A 23,824-nucleotide genomic window follows, 5' to 3' on the forward strand; every position below is an offset into this window, starting at 1 on the left:
GGTACCTGGACTGGTGTGTTTTCTTTTCCAGGGAACATGGCCAAAGGATGTGCCCAGGGGCCCCTGGCCCTGGGATGGGACCTGAATGCAAAAAATCCTTATATCAAAGGATGGATCACAGACCAAAGTTGTCCCCTCCACAAACCTCTGCTGCCCTGATAGACCCAAGGGAGCCCTACAAACTGACATCAGGAACTTGGACTGGTGAGTTTTCTTTTCCAGGGAAAATGGCCAAAGGATGTGCCCAGGGGCCCGTGGCACTGGGCTGGGACCTGACTGTAATGAATCTCTATATCGAAGGATGGATCGCAGACCAAAGTTGTCCCCTCCTCTAACCTGCGCTGCCCTGATAGACCCAAGGGAGCCCTACAAACTGACATGAGGAACCTGGACTGGTGAGTTTTCTTTCCCAGGAAAAATGGCCAAAGGATGTGCCCAGGGGCCCCTGGCACTGGGCTGGGACCTGACTGCACAAAATCCTTATATCGAAGGCTGGACTCCAGACCGAAGTTCTCCCCACCTCAAACTTGTGCTGCCCTGATAGACCCAAGGGAGCCCTACAAACTGACATCAGCAACCTGGACTGGTGAGTTTTCTTTCCCAGGGAAAATGGCCAAAGGATGTGCCCAGGGGCCCCTGGCCCTGGGCTGGGACCTGAATGCAAAAATTCGTTATATCGAAGGATGGACCCCCGACCGAAATTGTCCCCTCCTCAAAACTCTGCTGCCCTGATAGACCCAAGGGAGCCCTACAAACTGACATCAGCAACCTGGACTGGTGAGTTTTCTTTTCCAGGGAAAATGGCCAAAGGATGTGCCCAGGGGCCCCTGGCACTGGGCTGGAAGCTGAATGCAAAATAATCCTTATATCGAAGGATGGATCGCAGACCAAAGTTGTCCCCTCCACAAACCTCTGCTGCCCTGATAAAGCCAAGGGAGCCCTACAAACTGACATCAGCAACCTGGACTGGTGAGTTTTCTTTTCCAGGGAAAATGGCCAAAGGATGTGCCCAGGGGCCCCTGGCACTGGGCTGGGGCCTGACTGCAAAGAATCCCTCTATCAAAGGATGGATCGCAGACCGAAGTTGTCCCCTCCTCAAAACTCTGCTGCCCTGATAGACACAAGGGAGCCCTACAAACTGACATCAGGTACCTGGACTGGTGAGTTTTCTTTTCCAGGGAAAATGGCCAAAGGATGTGCCCAGGGGCCCCTGGTCCTGGGCTGGGACCTGAATGCAAAAAATCCTTATATCAAAGGATGGTCCCCAAAATGAAGTTATCCCCTCCACAAACCTCTGCTGCCCTGATAAAGCCAAGGGAGCCCTACAAACTGACATCAGCAACCTGGACTGGTGAGTTTTCTTTCCCAGGGAAAATGGCCAAAGGATGTGCCCAGGGGCCCCTGGCCCTGGGCTGGGGCCTGAATGCAAATAATCCTTATATCGAAGGCTGGACTCCAGACCGAAGTTGTCCCCACCTCAAACTTGAGCTGCCCTGATAGACCCAAGGGAGCCCTACAAACTGACATCAGGAACCTGGACTGGTGAGTTTTCTTTCCCAGGGAAAATGGCAAAAGGATGTGCCCAGGCGCCCCTGGCACTGGGCTGGGGCCTGACAGCAAAGAATCCCTCTATCGAAGGATGGATCGCAGACCAAAGTTGTCCGCTCCTCAAACTTGTGCTGCCCTGATAGACACAAGGTAGCCCTACAAACTGACATCAGGAACTTGGACTGGTGAGTTTTCTTTTCCAGGGAAAATGGCCAAAGGATGTGCCCAGGGGCCCCTGGCACTGGGCTGGGACCTGACTGCACAAAATCCTTATATCGAAGGATGGATCGCAGACCAAAGTTGGCCCCACCTCCAACTTGTGGTGCCCTGATAGACCCAAGGGAGCCCTACAAACTGACATTAGGTACCTGGACTGGTGTGTTTTCTTTTCCAGGGAACATGGCCAAAGGATGTGCCCAGGGGCCCCTGGCCCTGGGATGGGGCCTGAATGCAAAAAATCCTTACATCGAAGGATGGATCACAGATCGAAGTTGTCCCCTCCTCAAACTTGTGCTGCCCTGATAGACCCAAGGGAGCCCTACAAACTGACAGCAGGAACCTGGACTGGTGAGTTTTCTTTCCCAGGGAAAATAGCTAAAGGTTGTACCCAGGGGCCCAAAGCACAGCACTGGGACCTGAATGCAAAAAATCCTTATATTGAAGGATGGATCGCAGACCAAAGTTGTCCCCACCTCAAAACTCTGCTGCCCTGATAGACCCAAGGGAGCCCTACAAACTGACATCAGGAACCTGGACTGGTGAGTTTTCTTTTCCAGGAAAAATGGCCAAAGGATGTGCCCAGGGGCCCCTGGAACTGGGCTGGGACCTGACTGTAAAGAATCCCTATATCGAAGGACGGATCACAGACCAAAGTTGTCCCCACCTCAAACTTGTGCTGCCCTGATAGACCCAAGGGAGCCCTACAAACTGACATCAGCAACCTGGACTGGTGAGATTTCTTTCCCAAAGAAAATGGTCAAAGGATGTGCCCAGGGGCCCCTGGCACTGGGCAGGGGCCTGACTTCAAAAAATCATTTTATCGAAGTATGGATCGCAGACCGAAGTTTTCCCCTCCTCAAACTTCTGCTGCCCTGATAGACCCAAGGGAGCCCTACAAACTGACATCAGCAACCTGGACTGGTGAGTTTTCTTTTCCAGAGAAAATGGCCAAAGGATGTGCCCAGGGGCCCCTGGTCCTGGGATGGGACCTGAATGCAAAAAATCCTTATATCAAAGGATGGTCCCCAAACTGAAGTAGTCCCCTCCACAAACCTCTGCTGCCCTGATAGACCCAAGGGAGCCCTACAAACTGACATCAGCAACCTGGACTGGTGAGTTTTCTTTCCCAGGGAAAATGGCCAAAGGATGTGCCCAGGGGCCCCTGGCCCTGGGCTGGGACCTGAATGCAAAAAATCCCTATATCAAAGGATGGATCGCAGACCGAAGTTGTCCCCACCTCAAACTTGAGCTGCCCTGATAGACCCAAGGGAGCCCTACAAACTGACATCAGCAACCTGGACTGGTGAGTTTTCTTTTCCAGGGAAAATGGCCAAAGGATGTGCCCAGGGGCCCCTGGCCCTGGGCTGGGACCTGAATGCAAAAAATCCCTATATCAAAGGATGGATCGCAGACCGAAGTTGTCCCCACCTCAAACTTGAGCTGCCCTGATAGACCCAAGGGAGCCCTACAAACTGACATCAGGAACCTGGACTGCTGAGTTTTCTTTCCCAGGGAAAATGGCAAAAGGATGTGCCCAGGGGCCCCTGGCACTGGGCTGGGACCTGAATGCAAAGAATCCCTCTATCGAAGGATGGATCGCAGACCAAAGTTGTCCCCTCCTCAAACTTGTGCTGCCCTGATAAACACAAGGTAGCCCTACAAACTGACATCAGGAACTTGGACTGGTGAGTTTTCTTTCCCAGGGAAAATGGCCAAAGGATGTGCCCAGGGGCCCCTGGCCCTGGGCTGGGACCTGAATGCAAAAATCCGTATATCGAAGGATGGATCGCAGACCAAAGTTGTCCCCATCTCAAAACTCTGCTGCCCTGATAGACCCAAGGGAGCCCTACAAACTGACAGCAGGAACCTGGACTGGTGAGTTTTCTTTTCCAGGAAAAATGGCCAAAGGATGTGCCCAGGGGCCCCTGGAACTGGGCTGGGACCTGACTGTAAAGAATCCCTATATCGAAGGACGGATCGCAGACCAAAGTTGTCCCCACCTCAAACTTGTGCTGCCCTGATAGACCCAAGGGAGCCCTACAAACTGACATCAGCAACCTGGACTGGTGAGTTTTCTTTCCCAAAGAAAATGGTCAAAGGATGTGCCCAGGGGCCCCTGGCACTGGACAGGGGCCTGACTTCAAAAAATCATTTTATCGAAGTATGGATCGCAGACCGAAGTTGTCCCCTCCTCAAACTTCTGCTGCCCTGATAGACCCAAGGGAGCCCTACAAACTGACATCAGCAACCTGGACTGGTGAGTTTTCTTTTCCAGAGAAAATGGCCAAAGGATGTGCCCAGGGGCCCCTGGCCCCTGGTTGGGACTTGATGGCACAAAATCCTTATATCGAAGGATGGACCCCAGACCGAAGTTTTCTCCTCCTCAAAACTCTGCTGCCCTGATAGACCCAAGGGAGCCCTACAAACTGACATCAGCAACCTGGACTGGTGAGTTTTCTTTCCCAGGGAAAATGGCCAAAGGATGTGCCCAGGGGCCCCTGGTCCTGGGATGGGACCTGAATGCAAAAAATCCTTATATCAAAGGATGGTCCACAAACTGAAGTAGTCCCCTCCTCAAAACTCTGCTGCCCTGATAGACACAAGGGAGCCCTACAAACTGACATCAGCAACCTGGACTGGATGAGTTTTCTTTCCCAGGAAAAATGGCCAAAGGATGTGCCCAGGGGCCCCTGGCCCCTGGTTGGGACTTGATGGCACGAAATCCTTATATCGAAGGATGGACCCCAGACCGAAGTTTTCTCCTCCTCAAAACTCTGCTGCCCTGATAGACCCAAGGGAGCCCTACAAACTGACATCAGCAACCTGGACTGGTGAGTTTTCTTTCCCAGGGAAAATGGCAAAAGGATGTGCCCAGGGGCCCCTGGTCCTGGGATGGGACCTGAATGCAAAAAATTCTTATATCAAAGGATGGTCCACAAACTGAAGTAGTCCCCTCCTCAAAACTCTGCTGCCCTGATAGACACAAGGGAGCCCTACAAACTGACATCAGCAACCTGGACTGGATGAGTTTTCTTTCCCAGGAAAAATGGCCAAAGGATGTGCCCAGGGGCCCCTGGCACTGGGCTGGGACCTGACAGCACAAAATCCTTATATCGAAGGCTGGACTCCAGACCGAAGTTGTCCCCTCCTCAAACTTGTGGTGCCCTGAGAGACCCAAGGGAGCCCTACAAACTGACATCAGCAACCTGGACTGGTGAGTTTTCTTTTCCAGGGAAAATGGCCAAAGGATGTGCCCAGGGGCCCCAGGCCTTGGGCTGGGACCTGACTGTAAAGAATCCCTCTATCGAAGGATGGATCCCAGACCAAAGTTGTCCCCAACCTCAAAGTTGTGCTGCTTTGATAGACCCAAGGGAGCCCTACAAACTGACATCAGCAACTTGGACTGGTGAATTTTCTTTTCCAGGGAAAATGGCCAAAGGATGTGCCCAGGGGCCCCTGGTCCTGGGATGGGACCTGAATGCAAAAAATCCTTATATCAAAGGATGGTCCCCAAACTGAAGTAGTCCCCTCCACAAACCTCTGCTGCCCTGATAGACCCAAGGGAGCCCTACAAACTGACATCAGCAACCTGGACTGGTGAGTTTTCTTTTCCAGGGAAAATGGCCAAAGGATGTGCCCAGGGGCCCCTGGCCCTGGGCTGGGGCCTGAATGCAAAAAATCCCTATATCAAAGGATGGATCGCAGACCGAAGTTGTCCCCACCTCAAACGTGAGCTGCCCTGATAGACCCAAGGGAGCCCTACAAACTGACATCAGGAACCTGGACTGGTGAGTTTTCTTTCCCAGGGAAAATGGCAAAAGGATGTGCCCAGGCGCCCCTGGCACTGGGCTGGGGCCTGACTGCAAAGAATCCCTCTATCGAAGGATGGATCGCAGACCAAAGTTGTCCCCTCCTCAAACTTGTGCTGCCCTGATAGACACAAGGTAGCCCTACAAACTGACATCAGGAACTTGGACTGGTGAGTTTTCTTTCCCAGGGAAAATGGCCAAAGGATGTGCCCAGGGGCCCCTGGCCCTGGGCTGGGGCCTGAATGCAAAAATCCTTATATCGAAGGATGGATCGCAGACCAAAGTTGTCCCCATCTCAAAACTATGCTGCCCTGATAGACCCAAGGGAGCCCTACAAACTGACAGCAGGAACCTGGACTGGTGAGTTTTCTTTTCCAGGAAAAATGGCCAAAGGATGTGCCCAGGGGCCCCTGGAACTGGGCTGGGACCTGACTGTAAAGAATCCCTATATCGAAGGACGGATCGCAGACCAAAGTTGTCCCCACCTCAAACTTGTGCTGCCCTGATAGACCCAAGGGAGCCCTACAAACTGACATCAGGAACCTGGACTGGTGAGTTTTCTTTCCCAGGGAAAATTGCTAAAGGTTGTACCCAGGGGCCCCAAGCACAGCACTGGGACCTGAATGCAAAGAATCCTTATATCGAAGACTGGATCGCAGACCAAAGTTGTCCCCACCTCAAGTTTTGCTGCCCTGATAGACCCAAGGGAGCCCTACAAACTGACATCAGCAACCTGGACTGGTGAGTTTTCTTTCCCAGGGAAAATGGCCAAAGGATGTGCCCAGGGGCCCCTGGTCCTGGGATGGGACCTGAATGCAAAAAATCCTTATATCAAAGGATCGTCCCCAAACTGAAGTAGTCCCCTCCACAAACCTCTGCTGCCCTGATAGACCCAAGGGAGCCCGACAAACTGACATCAGCAACCTGGACTGGTGAGTTCTCTTTCCCAGGGAAAATGGCCAAAGGATGTGCCCAGGGGCCCCTGGCACTGGGCTGGGACCTGACTTCACAGAATCATTATATCGAAGGATGGACCCCAGACCAAAATTGTCCCCTCCTCAAAACTCTGCTGCCCTGATAGACCCAAGGGAGCCCTACAAACTGACATCAGCAACCTGGACTGGTGAATTTTCTTCCCCAGGAGAAATGGCCAAAGGATGTGCCCAGGGGCCCGTGGTCCGGGGCTGGGACCTGAATGCAAAAAACACTTATATCGAAGGATGGTCCCCAAACTGAAGTTGTCCCCTCCACAAACCTCTGCTGCCCTGATAAAGCCAAGGGAGCCCTACAAACTGACATCAGCAACCTGGACTGGTGAGTTTTCTTTCCCAGGGAAAATGGCCAAAGGATGTGCCCAGGGGCCCCTGGCCCTGGGCTGGGGCCTGAATGCAAATAATCCTTATATCGAAGGCTGGACTCCAGACCGAAGTTGTCCCCACCTCAAACTTGAGCTGCCCTGATAGACCCAAGGGAGCCCTACAAACTGACAGCAGGAACCTGGACTGCTGAGTTTTCTTTCCCAGGGAAAATGGCCAAAGGATGTGCCCAGGGGCCCCTGGCCCTGGGCTGGGGCCTGAATGCAAAAAATTCTTATATTGAAGTATGGATCGCAGACCAAAGTTGTCCCCACCTCAAAACTCTGCTGCCCTGATAGACCCAAGGGAGCCCTACAAACTGACAGCAGGAACCTGGACTGGTGAGTTTTCTTTTCCAGGAAAAATGGCCAAAGGATGTGCCCAGGGGCCCCTGGAACTGGGCTGGGACCTGACTGTAAAGAATCCCTATATCGAAGGACGGATCGCAGACCAAAGTTGTCCCCACCTCAAACTTGTGCTGCCCTGATAGACCCAAGGGAGCCCTACAAACTGACATCAGGAACCTGGACTGGTGAGTTTTCTTTCCCAGGGAAAATTGCCAAAGGTTGTACCCAGGGGCCCCAAGCACAGCACTGGGACCTGAATGCAAAGAATCCTTATATCGAAGACTGGATCGCAGACCAAAGTTGTCCCCACCTCAAGTTGTGCTGCCCTGATAGACCCAAGGGAGCCCTACAAACTGACATCAGCAACCTGGACTGGTGAGTTTTCTTTCCCAGGGAAAATGGCCAAAGGATGTGCCCAGGGGCCCCTGGCACTGGGCTGGGGCCTGACTGCAAAGAATCCCTCTATCGAAGGATGGATCGCAGACCAAAGTTGTCCCCTCCTCAAAACTCTGCTGCCCTGATAGACCCAAGGGAGCCCTACAAACTGACATCAGGTACCTGGACTGGTGAGTTTTCTTTTCCAGGGAACATGGCCAAAGGATGTGCCCAGGGGCCCCTGGCCCTGGGATGGGACCTGAATGCAAAAAATCCTTACATCGAAGGATGGATCGCAGACCAAAGTTGTCCCCACCTCCAAGTTGTGCTGCCCTGATAGACACAAGGGAGCCCTACAAACTGACATCAGCAACCTGGACTGGTGAGTTTTCTTTCCCAGGGAAAATGGCCAAAGGATGTGCCCAGGGGCCCCTGGCCCTGGGCTGGGACCTGAATGCAAATAATCCTTATATCGAAGGCTGGACTCCAAACTGAAGTTGTCCCCTCCACAAACCTCTGCTGCCCTGATAAAGCCAAGGGAGCCCTACAAACTGACATCAGCAACCTGGACTGGTGAGTTTTCTTTCCCAGGGAAAATGGCCAAAGGATGTGCCCAGGGGCCCCTGGCCCTGGGCTGGGGCCTGAATGCAAATAATCCTTATATCGAAGGCTGGACTCCAGACCGAAGTTGTCCCCACCTCAAACTTGAGCTGCCCTGATAGACCCAAGGGAGCCCTACAAACAGACATCAGAAATCTGGACTGGTGAGTTTTCTTTCCCAGGGAAAATGGCCAAAGGATGTGCCCAGGGGCCCCTAGCACTGGGCTAGGACCTCAAAGCAAAAAATCCTTATATTGAAGGATGGACCCCAGACCGAAGTTGTCCACTCCCCAAAGTTGTGCCGCCCTGATAGACCCAAGGGAGCCCTACAAACTGACAGCAGGAACCTGGACTGCTGAGTTTTCTTTCCCAGGGAAAATGGCCAAAGGATGTGCCCAGGGGCTCCTGGCCCTGGGCTGGGGCCTGAATGCAAAAAATTCTTATATTGAAGTATGGATCGCAGACCAAAGTTGTCCCCACCTCAAAACTCTGCTGCCCTGATAGACCCAAGGGAGCCCTACAAACTGACAGCAGGAACCTGGACTGGTGAGTTTTCTTTTCCAGGAAAAATGGCCAAAGGATGTGCCCAGGGGCCCCTGGAACTGGGCTGGGACCTGACTGTAAAGAATCCCTATATCGAAGGACGGATCGCAGACCAAAGTTGTCCCCACCTCAAACTTGTGCTGCCCTGATAGACCCAAGGGAGCCCTACAAACTGACATCAGGAACCTGGACTGGTGAGTTTTCTTTCCCAGGGAAAATTGCCAAAGGTTGTACCCAGGGGCCCCAAGCACAGCACTGGGACCTGAATGCAAAGAATCCTTATATCGAAGACTGGATCGCAGACCAAAGTTGTCCCCACCTCAAGTTGTGCTGCCCTGATAGACCCAAGGGAGCCCTACAAACTGACATCAGCAACCTGGACTGGTGAGTTTTCTTTCCCAGGGAAAATGGCCAAAGGATGTGCCCAGGGGCCCCTGGCACTGGGCTGGGGCCTGACTGCAAAGAATCCCTCTATCGAAGGATGGATCGCAGACCAAAGTTGTCCCCTCCTCAAAACTCTGCTGCCCTGATAGACCCAAGGGAGCCCTACAAACTGACATCAGGTACCTGGACTGGTGAGTTTTCTTTTCCAGGGAACATGGCCAAAGGATGTGCCCAGGGGCCCCTGGCCCTGGGATGGGACCTGAATGCAAAAAATCCTTACATCGAAGGATGGATCGCAGACCAAAGTTGTCCCCACCTCCAAGTTGTGCTGCCCTGATAGACACAAGGGAGCCCTACAAACTGACATCAGGAACCTGGACTGGTGAGTTTTCTTTTCCAGGGAAAATGGCCAAAGGATGTGCCCAGGGGCCCCTGGCACTGGGCTGGGACCTGAATGCAAAAAATCCTTATATCAAAGGATGGTCCCCAAAATGAAGTTATCCCCTCCACAAACCTCTGCTGCCCTGATAAAGCCAAGGGAGCCCTACAAACTGACATCAGCAACCTGGACTGCTGAGTTTTCTTTCCCAGGGAAAATGGCCAAAGGATGTGCCCAGGGGCCCCTGGCACTGGGCTGGGACCTGAATGCAAAAAATCCTTATATCAAAGGATGGTCCCCAAAATGAAGTTATCCCCTCCACAAACCTCTGCTGCCCTGATAAAGCCAAGGGAGCCCTACAAACTGACATCAGCAACCTGGACTGGTGAGTTTTCTTTCCCAGGGAAAATGGCCAAAGGATGTGCCCAGGGGCCCCTGGCCCTGGGCTGGGACCTGAATGCAAATAATCCTTATATCGAAGGCTGGACTCCAGAACGAAGTTGTCCCCACCTCAAACTTGAGCTGCCCTGATAGACCCAAGGGAGCCCTACAAACTGACATCAGGAACCTGGACTGGTGAGTTTTCTTTTCCAGGGAAAATGGCCAAAGGATGTGCCCAGGGGCCCCTGGCACTGGGCTGGGGCCTGACTGCAAAGAATCCCTCTATCGAAGGATGGATCGCAGACCAAAGTTGTCCCCTCCTCAAACTTGTGCTGCCCTGATAGACCCAAGGGAGCCCTACAAACTGACAGCAGGAACGTGGACTGCTGAGTTTTCTTTCCCAGGGAAAATGGCCAAAGGATGTGCCCAGGGGCCCCTGGCACTGGGCTGAGACCTGACTGCACAAAATCCCTATATCAAAGGATGGATCGCAGACCAAAGTTGTCCCCTAATCAAACATGTGCTGACCTGATAGACCCAAGGGAGCCCGACAAACTGACATCAGCAACCTGGACTGGTGAGTTTTCTTTCCCAGGGAAAATGGCCAAAGGATGTGCCCAGGGGCCCCTGGCCCTGGGCTGGGGCCTGAATGCAAATAATCCTTATATTGAAGGATGGATCGCAGACCAAAGTTGTCCCCACCTCAAAACTCTGCTGCCCTGATAGACCCAAGGGAGCCCTACAAACTGACATCAGGAACCTGGACTGGTGAGTTTTCTTTTCCAGGAAAAATGGCCAAAGGATGTGCCCAGGGGCCCCTGGAACTGGGCTGGGACCTGACTGTAAAGAATCCCTATATCGAAGGACGGATCGCAGACCAAAGTTGTCCCCACCTCAAACTTGTGCTGCCCTGATAGACCCAAGGGAGCCCTACAAACTGACATCAGGAACCTGGACTGGTGAGTTTTCTTTCCCAGGGAAAATTGCCAAAGGTTGTACCCAGGGGCCCCAAGCACAGCACTGGGACCTGACTGCAAAGAATCCTTATATCGAAGACTGGATCGCAGACCAAAGTTGTCCCCACCTCAAACCTGCGCTGCCCTGATAGACCCAAGGGAGCCCTACAAACTGACATCAGCAACCTGGACTGGTGAGTTTTCTTTTCCAGGGAAAATGGCCAAAGGATGTGCCCAGGGGCCCCAGGCCTTGGGCTGGGACCTGACTGTAAAGAATCCCTCTATCGAAGGATGGATCCCAGACCAAAGTTGTCCCCAACCTCAAAGTTGTGCTGCTTTGATAGACCCAAGGGAGCCCTACAAACTGACATCAGCAACTTGGACTGGTGAATTTTCTTTTCCAGGGAAAATGGCCAAAGGATGTGCCCAGGGGCCCCTGGTCCTGGGATGGGACCTGAATGCAAAAAATCCTTATATCAAAGGATGGTCCCCAAACTGAAGTAGTCCCGTCCACAAACCTCTGCTGCCCTGATAGACCCAAGGGAGCCCTACAAACTGACATCAGGAACCTGGACTGGTGAGTTTTCTTTTCCAGGGAAAATGGCCAAAGGATGTGCCCAGGCGCCCCTGGCACTGGGCTGGGGCCTGAGTGCAAAGAATCCCTCCATCGAAGGATGGATCGCAGACCAAAGTTGTCCCCTCCTCAAACTTGTGCTGCCCTGATAGACACAAGGTAGCCCTACAAACTGACATCAGGAACCTGGACTGGTGAGTTTTCTTTCCCAGGGAAAATGGCCAAAGGATGTGCCCAGGGGCCCCTGGCCCTGGGCTGGGACCTGAATGCAAAAATTCCTTATATCGAAGGATGGACCCCCGACCGAAATTGTCCCCTCCTGAAAACTCTGCTGCCCTGATAGACCCAAGGGCGCCCGACAAACTGACATCAGCAACCTGGACTGGTGAGTTTTCTTTTCCAGGGAAAATGGCCAAAGGATGTGCCCAGGGGCCCCTGGCACTGGGCTAGGACCTCAAAGCAAAAAATCCTTATATTGAAGGATGGACCCCAGACCGAAGTTGTCCACTCCCCAAAGTTGTGCCGCCCTGATAGACCCAAGGGAGCCCTACAAACTGACAGCAGGAACCTGGACTGCTGAGTTTTCTTTCCCAGGGAAAATGGCCAAAGGATGTGCCCAGGGGCCCCTGGCACTGGGCTGGGACCTGACTGCACAAAATACCTATATCAAAGGATGGATCGCAGACCAAAGTTGTCCCCTAATCAAACATGTGCTGACCTGATAGACCCAAGGGAGCCCGACAAACTGACATCAGCAACCTGGACTGGTGAGTTTTCTTTCCCAGGGAAAATGGCCAAAGGATGTGCCCAGGGGCTCCTGGCCCTGGGCTGGGGCCTGAATGCAAAAAATCCTTATATTGAAGGATGGATCGCAGACCAAAGTTGTCCCCACCTCAAAACTCTGCTGCCCTGATAGACCCAAGGGAGCCCTACAAACTGACATCAGGAACCTGGACTGGTGAGTTTTCTTTTCCAGGAAAAATGGCCAAAGGATGTGCCCAGGGGCCCCTGGAACTGGGCTGGGACCTGACTGTAAAGAATCCCTATATCGAAGGACGGATCGCAGACCAAAGTTGTCCCCACCTCAAACTTGTGCTGCCCTGATAGACCCAAGGGAGCCCTACAAACTGACATCAGGAACCTGGACTGGTGAGTTTTCTTTCCCAGGGAAAATTGCTAAAGGTTGTACCCAGGGGCCCCAAGCACAGCACTGGGACCTGAATGCAAAGAATCCTTATATCGAAGACTGGATCGCAGACCAAAGTTGTCCCCACCTCAAGTTGTGCTGCCCTGATAGACCCAAGGGAGCCCTACAAACTGACATCAGCAACCTGGACTGGTGAGTTTTCTTTCCCAGGGAAAATGGCCAAAGGATGTGCCCAGGGGCCCCTGGCCCTGGGCTGGGGCCTGAATGCAAATAATCCTTATATCGAAGGCTGGACTCCAGACCGAAGTTGTCCCCACCTCAAACTTGAGCTGCCCTGATAGACCCAAGGGAGCCCTACAAACAGACATCAGGAACCTGGACTGGTGAGTTTTCTTTCCCAGGGAAAATGGCCAAAGGATGTGCCCAGGGGCCCCTAGCACTGGGCTAGGACCTCAAAGCAAAAAATCCTTATATTGAAGGATGGACCCCAGACCGAAGTTGTCCACTCCCCAAAGTTGTGCCGCCCTGATAGACCCAAGGGAGCCCTACAAACTGACAGCAGGAACCTGGACTGGTGAGTTTTCTTTCCCAGGGAAAATGGCCAAAGGATGTGCCCAGGGGCTCCTGGCCCTGGGCTGGGGCCTGAATGCAAAAAATTCTTATATTGAAGTATGGATCGCAGACCAAAGTTGTCCCCACCTCAAAACTCTGCTGCCCTGATAGACCCAAGGGAGCCCTACAAACTGACAGCAGGAACCTGGACTGGTGAGTTTTCTTTTCCAGGAAAAATGGCCAAAGGATGTGCCCAGGGGCCCCTGGAACTGGGCTGGGACCTGACTGTAAAGAATCCCTATATCGAAGGACGGATCGCAGACCAAAGTTGTCCCCACCTCAAACTTGTGCTGCCCTGATAGACCCAAGGGAGCCCTACAAACTGACATCAGGAACCTGGACTGGTGAGTTTTCTTTCCCAGGGAAAATTGCCAAAGGTTGTACCCAGGGGCCCCAAGCACAGCACTGGGACCTGAATGCAAAGAATCCTTATATCGAAGACTGGATCGCAGACCAAAGTTGTCCCCACCTCAAGTTGTGCTGCCCTGATAGACCCAAGGGAGCCCTACAAACTGACATCAGGAACCTGGACTGGTGAGTTTTCTTTCCACGGGAAAATGGCCTGTGATTGTGCGCAGAGCTCCCTGGGTCTTAGGGTGAGGCTGACTAGAAATAATCCGAATATTAAAGGATATATTCAGACCCCAGCTGCCCGCCCCCCCCCCCCCCCAAACTTGTGCTTTTCTGACAGTGCCAAGGGAGCCCTACAAACTGACGCCAGGGACCTGGGCTGGTGAATTTGCTTTCACCAAGTAGATATCCCTCATATTTTCACAGGGCCCTGCGATGCCGCTGGGTTGTCAGGTCCCAAGTTTCCTTTTGCCTCCTCAATATCAAAACAGCACAGGATTTCTCCCAGTCGAAGTCTCCCATCCCCAAGTACTCAGGGTTTTTTATTTCTTTACCGAATACCCGTTGCAAACTGACAGTACAAAGCTTCGGGCTTGATATTTTCTGTGCAGTATTTCACCTCCAGAAATCTGCCACCATAAAACCCTAACCACAACCACCTTGCTTTGCTCAGAAATCACAACCTTCAGACCAGCATCATGGCACCTTACCCACTGGCCCTCCACTGGCACCTTCCCCAAGCACTCCAGTACATTCCAGAAGTACTCTGCATTTTCAGTGGGCATCCTGTCAGACCCTCATCCTTACCCTAAAAACGCACCAAGGAATCCTAAAATAGCCATTAGGAAGGTATAACAATTCTCTAAAAGTCACCAGAGAAAGCCTTCAAAATTCCCCTAAATATTCCTAATAGCCCTGCAAAAAAAAAAAAAAAAAAAAACACTCAAGGAAGCCTGCTCAGCCTCCAAACCCCTTCCTGTTGCTCTCTAGCCCACAGATGTCATCCCTACCTTTTAGCAGCGGGTCCTGTTGTCCTCTGAGGGTTCCGGCGTTGTCCTGGTGCGAGGGTCGCTGCCCTGTCCCACTGGGAGGCTTCCGGTGTGGTCTCGCTGTCAGGCTTGCTGTGCTGTGCTGCTGTTGTTGGGGCTGAAAAGGGAAAAGGCTGCTTAGGGTGAGGTACGGGTGGCGTGAGGGGTGCCGCACCTGTACCCTAACTTGCCTCCTAAGATGTACCCTGTAGCCCTGATCTCCACTGGACTGTCCAGCCCTCAAGGCCTCACCCTTTACCCCTGACCCCTCCCTCTGCCCCCCAGCCCTCAGGCTCTGGCTGTCACCCTCGAGCCCCCCCCTGCCCCTCAAGCCCCCTCTCAGCTGCCCCTCAGCTCCTGTGTGCCACCCTTAATCCCTCTCCTCTGCCCCTCAGCCCCCAGCTTCTCTGTGTCACACTCCAGCTGCCCCTGCCCCCCTCAGCATCTCTCTGTGTCAGCCACTGTCCCCCACCCGTTCCCCCCTGAGGCACAGCCTCTGTCACCCTCAAGGCCCCACAGTGCCCCTCAAGCTGCCCCTCAGCCGCGATGCCATGAAAAGACCCTAAAAACCCATAAAAATGCCCTAAAAAATCCCTCATCTTCAAAACGCCTTAAAACTTTCACAACAACATAACAATAGCCTCTGAACGCCCTTAAAATACAATAAAAACAAAATAAAAATACCCTACTTTAAAACACCCCTAAAAGCCCCCAAAGAACCTTTTAAAAAAAAAAAATCCCTACATATTCCCAAGAGCTCTTAGAACAGCTCCATAATCCTTAAAACACATCGATAAGACCCTAAAGACCCAGCGCAGCGAGGGAGGCTGGAAGATGCGGAGCCGCGCTCCCGGCCCCGGGCGCAGCGCGGCTCCGGCAGGAAAGCGGCTCCTCCGGCAGGCAGAGGCGGCGCCGCGCCGGCAGACCCCCGCCCGCTGCCCCCGGCCCGGCGGGGCCGGCACCGGGCCCGGGGGGCCCCGGCGGCGCCCGAGCCCCGCGCCCGGAGCGGACGGAGCGGCGGCACCGGCCGGCACCGGCGCGGCGCCCGCGCCGCCTCCCCCGCCCGCCGGCCCGGCCAAAGCTCCGCTCGGCTCCGCACGGCTCGCACCGGCGCGGCTCCGGCGGGCCCGCGGCAGCCCAGCCGCGCCCAGCTCCCCTTCCGCCCCGGCCAGCCCCGGCACTGCCGGCAGGGCTCCGCGCCGCACCCTTCGCTGCCGGGCCGGGGGCAGAAGAAGCGCCCCGAATGCAGCGGCACAGCCCGATCCCCGCCCTGCCAGCGCTGCCACGGCTGCAGCTCCCTTCCTCTGAAGGCCCGACTCTGATGCCACGCTCCGGCGCTCACCTCACCCCAACGAGGGCACAGAAACGTAGCCTTCCCTTCAATCGCGTCCCCTAGAAGAGAAGAAAAGAAGCGGCTTGCCTCAAACGATGGCAAAAGGGGGCTTTTTACCTCAGTCCAAACCCCTTAAAAGGGGGGACAACAGGACTGCCCCCTCCAATTCAACCTCAGGAGGACGAAGTTTCAAAGGGAAAGGAGAAAAGTCCCGGCTGCAAAGGCGCACCGGCTCACCTGCTGCTTCTCGGCACAAAGGTTTGTCCCTCGGCTCCTCCTCAGAGCAAGGCTCCACGTATCCAGGTGGGTTTCCAGGTGATCCCCCAGACCCTGCCCGAAGCGCCCGCTGTCCTTCCAGGAGACAGCCCCGGGAGCCCCCCATAAACTCCTCTCCTCCAGCAGCTCCGTGCAAAAGCATTGCGAGGAAAACCCCCTAAATCAGCTGCCGGAGGAGCCGCGCCCTCCTCATCATCCTCACAGCCCACACCTGGGGCTGCTCTGAGCCCTCCTCATCCTCACAGCTCACACCTGGGGCTGCTCTGAGCCCTCCTCATCCTCACAGCTCACACCTGCCGCTGTTGCCGCACTCCAACAGCGTCTCTCTGTCTCCAGCACACAGCCCACTTCGCACAGACACAGATCCAACAGAAATCTGCTACGGGTGTCGGCTTTTCTTAATCCGTCTGGGTACACGACTAAAACACATACATGCATTGATGGTCATTGAGAGAAAGCTTTCCCCTGGAGAAAACAGTCCTTTTGCTGGCACACTTTGATACACCTTCGCAAAAAGCAGAAGCAGTAGCGAGTCCTAAGACCCCTGCCGAGGAACCCAGCCCTGCTTAGGACACCCAAAGCAGCAGACCTCGAAAAAGGAGGGGGAAAGTCAAGCTTGGAGGGGAAAAAGAGGACAGAAGTACAGCAGCCTTTAAAAATGCCTGCACGGAGCAATAGTGGGAACCAGTCACATTTCTTCTTTCCTTGCTTTCTTTGATGACATAAATAGGAAGTAAGAACACGTTAAACAAAAGGCAAGAGTTAGGATTTGACAGGTATTCATTTTGGCAAGCTGCATAACAAACGCCTCTTCTGAGACTGAGACGCCTTTTGGGGAATGGCAGAGAACGGAGGGAAAAGGTGCCGGGGAGCCCTTTTTGTTCCCTTCAGCCTCTGCAGCTGCTCCGCTGGTTTCAGGGCACTTGCTTGGTTCGTTCCTAGAGAAAAAGGCTAGGGCATGATTTTCAGAACTACTGCCCGTCCCCAGCCAGCTTCCTACGTTCCTGCACACAAATGAACGGATACAGAGATGGCTCATTTCCAAATGCGTTTAGTTTTAGAATCCTATTCTTTACCAATAGCTGTAAAAACAAAACACTTGCCAGGTTTTAGTGTTATACGCACACCCCTCCCAGGGAATTTTGGGGCAGCTTTGGGTTACTCTGCGGGACGGCACCCAGCGTGGCCCCCTCCCCTCATTCGCCACCCACCCGCTCCCCCACCGCAGTGTGCGTCCCTCTCCTGGGGACCTTGGGGTGCCCCAAATGGCATCAGAGCCCCGAGTCTTCAGCCCCTTTTCCTGACCCCCGAAGAAGGCACAGGGGGAGTCCAACTGCCCTGGAGAGCAGCTAAAAGGACTGTTTTCTCCGGGGGAAAGCTTTCTCTCAATGACCATCAATGCACGTACATGTTTTAACCGTGCACCCAGGCGGATTAAGAAAAGCCGACACCCGTAGCAGATTTCTGTTGGATCTGTGTCTGTGAGAAGTGGGCTGTGTGCTGGAGACAGAGAGACGCTGTTGGAGTGCGGCAACAGCGGCAGGTGTGAGCTGTGAGGATGAGGAGGGCTCAGAGCAGCCCCCGGTGTGAGCTGTGAGGATGAAGAGGGCTCAGAGCAGTCCCAGGTGTGGGCTGTGAGGATGATGAGGAGGGCGCGGCTCCTCCGGCAGCTGATTTAGGGGGTTTTCCTCGCAATGCTTTTGCACGGAGCTGCTGGAGGAGAGGAGTTTATGGGGGGCTCCCGGGGTTGTCTCCTGGAAGGACAGCGGGCGCTTCGGGCAGGGTCTGGGGGATCACCTGGAAACACACCTGGATACGTGGAGCCTTGCTCTGAGGAGGAGCCGAGGGACAAACCTTTGTGCCGAGAAGCAGCAGGTGAGCCGGTGCGCCTTTGCAGCCGGGACTTTTCTCCTTTCCCTTTGAAACTTCGTCCTCCTGAGGTTGAATTGGAGGGGGCAGTCCTGTTGTCCCCCCTTTTAAGGGGTTTGGACTGAGGTAAAAAGCCCCCTTTTGCCATCGTTTGAGGCAAGCCGCTTCTTTTCTTCTCTTCTAGGGGACGCGATTGAAGGGAAGCCTACGTTTCTGTGCCCTCGTTGGGGTGAGGTGAGCGCCGGAGGGTGGCATCAGAGTCGGGCCTTCAGAGGAAGGGAGCTGCAGCCGTGGCAGCGCTGGCAGGGCGGGGATCGGGCTGTGCCGCTGCATTCGGGGCGCTTCTTCTGCCCCCGGCCCGGCAGCGAAGGGTGCGGCGCGGAGCCCTGCCGGCAGTGCCGGGGCTGGCCGGGGCGGAAGGGGAGCTGGGCGCGGCTGGGCTGCCGCGGGCCCGCCGGAGCCGCGCCGGTGCGAGCCGTGCGGAGCCGAGCGGAGCTTTGGCCGGGCCGGCGGGCGGGGGAGGCGGCGCGGGCGCCGCGCCGGTGCCGGCCGGTGCCGCCGCTCCGTCCGCTCCGGGCGCGGGGCTCGGGCGCCGCCGGGGCCCCCCGGGCCCGGTGCCGGCCCCGCCGGGCCGGGGGCAGCGGGCGGGGGTCTGCCGGCGCGGCGCCGCCTCTGCCTGCCGGAGGAGCCGCTTTCCTGCCGGAGCCGCGCTGCGCCCGGGGCCGGGAGCGCGGCTCCGCATCTTCCAGCCTCCCTCGCTGCGCTGGGTCTTTAGGGTCTTATCGATGTGTTTTAAGGTTTTTGGAGCAATTCGGAGAGCTCTTAGGAATATGTAGGGATTTTTTTTTTTTAAAAGGTTCTTTCGGGGCTTTTAGGGGTGTTTTAAAGTAGGGTATTTTTATTGTATTTTAAGGGCGTTCAGAGGCTATTTTTATGTTGTTGTGAAAGTTTTAAGGCGTTTTGAAGATGAGGGATTTTTTAGGGCATTTTTATGGGTTTTTAGGGTCTTTTCATGGCATCGCGGCTGAGGGGCAGCTTGAGGGGCACTGTGGGGCCTTGAGGGTGACAGAGGCTGTGCCTCAGGGGGGAACGGGTGGGGGACAGTGGCTGACACAGAGAGATGCTGAGGGGGGCAGGGGCAGCTGGAGGGTGACACAGAGAAGCTGGGGGCTGAGGGGCAGAGGAGAGGGATTAAGGGTGGCACACAGGAGCTGAGGGGCAGCTGAGAGGGGGCTTGAGGGGCAGGGGGGGGCTCGAGGGTGACAGCCAGAGCCTGAGGGCTGGGGGGCAGAGGGAGGGGTCAGGGGTAAAGGGTGAGGCCTTGAGGGCTGGACAGTCCAGTGGAGATCAGGGCTACAGGGTACATCTTAGGAGGCAAGTTAGGGTACAGGTGCGGCACCCCTCACGCCACCCGTACCTCACCCTAAGCAGCCTTTTCCCTTTTCAGCCCCAACAACAGCAGCACAGCACAGCAAGCCTGACAGCGAGACCACACCGGAAGCCTCCCAGTGGGACAGGGCAGCGACCCTCGCACCAGGACAACGCCGGAACCCTCAGAGGACAACAGGACCCGCTGCTAAAAGGTAGGGATGACATCTGTGGGCTAGAGAGCAACAGGAAGGGGTTTGGAGGCTGAGCAGGCTTCCTTGAGTGTTTTTTTTTTTTTTTTTTTTTGCAGGGCTATTAGGAATATTTAGGGGAATTTTGAAGGCTTTCTCTGGTGACTTTTAGAGAATTGTTATACCTTCCTAATGGCTATTTTAGGATTCCTTGGTGCGTTTTTAGGGTAAGGATGAGGGTCTGACAGGATGCCCACTGAAAATGTGGAGTATTACTGGAGTGCTTGGGGAAGGTGCCAGTGGAGGGCCAGTGGGTAAGGTGCCATGATGCTGGTCTGAAGGTTGTGATTTCTGAGCAAAGCAAGGTGGTTGTGGTTAGGGTTATACGGTGGCAGATTTCTCGAGGAGAATTCCAGCACAGAGAAAATCAAGCCCGAAGCTTTGTACTGTCAGTTTGCAACATGTATTCGGCATGAAAAAAAAAACAAAAACCCTGAGTACTTGGGGGTGGGAGATTTGGACTGGGAAAAGGAAACCTGGGACCAGGCAGCCCAGGGAGATTGCAGGGCCCTGGGAATAAATGAGGGATATCTACATGGTGAAAGCAAATTCAGCAGCCCGGGTTCCTGGCGTCAGTTTGTAGGGCTCCCTTGGGGCTGTCAGGGAAGCGCAAGTTTGTGGCGGGGACAACTTCGCTCTGGGGTACATGGGCAAAAACGCCTCTCTCCGTCAAGGTCCCCACGGGCCGCCATCGTGTCGCGGACCCTCTGGACAAGTGCTGCCGCCTTGTGGGCACAGGGCGGTACTGCAGCCCCCCAGCCGGAGCCCGGCCGAAGCGGCGGGAGGGGCGAGGGGCGGGAGCGAGCGGCGAGCGGGGCGGTGTCTGTGAGTGAGGGGAGGGCTGGAGGCGGCTCCGCGGGCCGAGGGCGGCCGGGGCCGGTGCCGGCGGGCGGCGGAGGCGCGGTCGCAGCGCTCCCGGGCCGCGGCCGAGCGGCATCGGAGCAGGGCTGCGCCGCCTTTCCCGGCCCCGCGCCCCTCTCCAGACGCCGGGAGCGGCCGCGTGCCGGAAAATGCCGCCGGGGCGGCGGAGCGGGGCCCTGGCTCTGCCCGCCCCTCCTGCCGCCCTCCCTGGAATGGTTCGAGGCGTTATGGGTTTAGTGAGGTAGGAATAATTATTTTGTTCGTGCTAATTTAAGGGTGGGTTTTTTTGTTGTTGTTGTTTGTTTGTTTGTTCGGTTTTATCTTCTGTTTTGTTGTGTTTTGGGTTTTTTTTTGGGGGGGAACTAGAAAGATACCTTGTGTTCCTGGAATGTTGCATTCTACCTCTGTTGTTTTCCCAGTTAGTCTGGATCCTCTGCTTACATTTTTTCCTTCGCTTATTAGATGTCGTGGATATGCTGGCTGTTCTGATGGAGGGCAGTGATGGCTTAGATCAAGAAATTGAGTTCTCTTTAAATGAAGACGTGATTATCCAAAGAGTTCTCTGCAGTGCTGTTGTCCCTGCTGCATTAGCAGCCAGGAATATGCTGTTGCTTCAGTCTGAAAATGGAACAGGTACTGGGTTTTTTCTTACGTTTTGTGTCATTTCCAGCAGTGGAGTGAAAGTAGGAGAAGATTTTAACGAATTGCATTCATCCATACAGATCTCTTTTGTGGACCCATTTGGGCCAGTTGACTAAATCTGGCATAAAAGATAGCACAGAGATTTTAACTGTTGAAAAACTCTGAGCAGGAAGTGTTCCCACAGTGCAAGAATCCTTTGAGTCAGGGTGCTTAAATACTGTAATTCATAAGTTGTCTAGAGGAGGAGTAGAAGAAAGTTATACTAAGCTACCTTTTCAGGAAGATGAACTAAACCTCATTAGAAGTCTGTATGGACACTCATTCTGCAAATTAAAGGAGCAGGAAGGAAGGCAATTGATGGTGCTTCAATTCTCCATCAGAGGCCTAAGACGAATGTATCTTAACAGATTTCTCTTCTTAATTCAGTTAGTGTATTTTCATTTCCCTGAATGACTCCAGGTAGACAAAGGCACAAGGGAATAGTGGGTTTTGAATTGCCCAGGATACTACAGGTGGAGGTCCTCAGGAGGTGGCACGTGCTTTTTGGCTGTTGCCACAAACCATGGAGCTTTGAGCCATCCCAGGTGCCAGCAGCACCCTGAGCAGTGCTTACCAGCACCTGGCACTGGTAAACGTTCCTGGCACAAAAGATTTTCTCTCTGTGGCCGAGCTGTGTCCGTGCAGGTAGCAGGGACAGCCATGCCATGGTCAGGGTTGCTGCTGCAGCACGTCCCATTCTGTCCTGGTAGGATTCGCTGAGCGCTAGTCACAAGAAGAGTGTCTAAAGTGATTTCTAAGAGAAAAGCTGCAAGGGGTCAAACATGATCTTTCCTGTGGTTTTTGTAGCCAGATCACCGTCGGTTCCCAGCACTGAACCAGGGCAGGGTGTGCCGTAGCTTGGCTCGTCCCTGAACGGGTGCCACCGTGCCTCTCCCTTCTTTACTGCCCAAAGCTTTGTGTCCAGGCACAAGGGGAGTAGAGAAGCTTCCTGCCAGGAGATTGAGAGGCAGCCCGTGTGCTCATTCTTCTGCTCCATGAGCCTTTCCTGGCAGAGACGGGGCTGCATGGCGCTCCCTGCATTTGCAGCACTGGTACTTGCTGATAGCACAGCTTCTTCTCCCATCCTCTTGCTGGCTGCAAGGTCCTGTTACCTTCCCTCATGTTACTTTCTGGCTCTTTTCATCCCTAACTGAATTTAATTTTCCCTTGGGAGTGATCCCTGGGGTTCCGGTGCTTGCCCGTTTCTTTCTGCATGCTATAGAATTTTATTGTTCTGGGAAGACTTAAGTTTCCGCTTAAGCTAACAGGGTGATCAAAAAAATGTGTATAAAATGTCTTAGCTTTGGCCTTCTCTGCAGCAGGTGCACTGCGAAGGGAAAGAATTGTGAAAGGTATGGAGCTGCCTTCTCTGGCATACCACCAAGCCCCCATCCCCAGGCTTCTACTCTCCTGCTCTCTGGTTTCCAGTGCAGAATCAGCTGCCCATGGGTGCAGCATGGTGACAGTGCACTGGTGGCACAACTGCTCTGTGGTGTATTTCTTCCAGAAATAAAAAGGGCTAATTTCTTGTAATTTGCCAAAGAGAGGGGAATGATGGAATGAGTCTCTTGGAGGCATCTTTTCTCCCGTGGTGAGTAGACACTGTTACTTGCCTTCTGTCAGTAATTTCACAGTCTTACCCTTCATTTTGTTGCAGATGCAGAAGAAACAGCTATGTAACAAGGTGCTATGTGACGCGTGCTGTGAAATTCATTAACTTGCCACTACCTGATTATTGCAAGCAATGAAAAGGTAAAGAGATAATTGTGTTAATAGAGCAGGGCTCAGATCACGTTATTTGATTTAAACCATTATCTGTTGTGAATCTTCTGTTACCAGTGAGCTACACGGCAGTGGCAGCAAAACTTGTGTAGCACACGGGTACGGTGATGTGCCAGATTGTGCCAGCTGTGTGGGCAGCTCTGCCCAGTGCCCCCAGTTATGGCTTTGGCATGATCCCCAAGTGGCTGGCCATGGCTGTGCTTTGGCTGAGAATGGGCATCCACCAAGAAGAAGGTGGAAGCTGTGGTGGGACAAGGCAGGTACCCAGAGAGGGAACGTGCTCTTGAGAGTGGATCCAGAGGCCTCTGGTTTGAAGTCATTAGGCAGAGCCTTGTGCTTTGATGTTTTTCTGATCCACAGGCAAAGCAAAAAGCAAGGGTACTTCCTCTGACAAGAGGAAGAGCCATAATTTAGCCTGGCTGAAATCTGTCAGAAAAGCGCTTTGCGAAATGCAGTTGTACTTGGAGTGGCTGTTGCATACAACAGATGAAATTTTGTTTGAGGAAGAGCTAAGAACTGTCAGCTGCTTGTGCTACTGGACACCAGATATCCCTAAGCCTCCCTCATTGCTAGACAAGAGTCCTCTTGCTGCATGAGCACTGCATAAACACAGTGAAGGCATGGTCTCTGCACTACGGATTGTGCAGCCTGATACATGAGAGTAGATGTATCTGGATGGACAAATGGGGAATGGCAAGAAACAAGGAGAGAAATATCACAAAAGTGATTTTATGACTGTTAAAATAATAATATATCGATGACCTGAGTGGTCAGAAGTCCCCTAGAGGGGCTTCC

At 53.9% G+C, this 23,824-nt stretch overlaps 1 long non-coding RNA gene across 2 annotated transcripts in view; it reads left to right on the plus strand.

The window, feature by feature from the left end:
* The window catches only part of LOC144245864 (uncharacterized), a 113,074-nt gene that overhangs the window by 71,871 nt on the left and 17,379 nt on the right, over window positions 1-23,824 (plus strand). For both annotated transcript variants that reach the window (XR_013341927.1, XR_013341928.1), the window contains one exon: window positions 19,534-19,669. This is a non-coding gene — a long non-coding RNA (uncharacterized LOC144245864). The remainder of the gene's footprint in view (window positions 1-19,533; window positions 19,670-23,824) is intronic.

Source organism: Lonchura striata, unplaced genomic scaffold (genome assembly GCF_046129695.1).
Source record: "Lonchura striata isolate bLonStr1 unplaced genomic scaffold, bLonStr1.mat Scaffold_197, whole genome shotgun sequence".
NCBI lineage: Eukaryota > Metazoa > Chordata > Aves > Passeriformes > Estrildidae > Lonchura > Lonchura striata.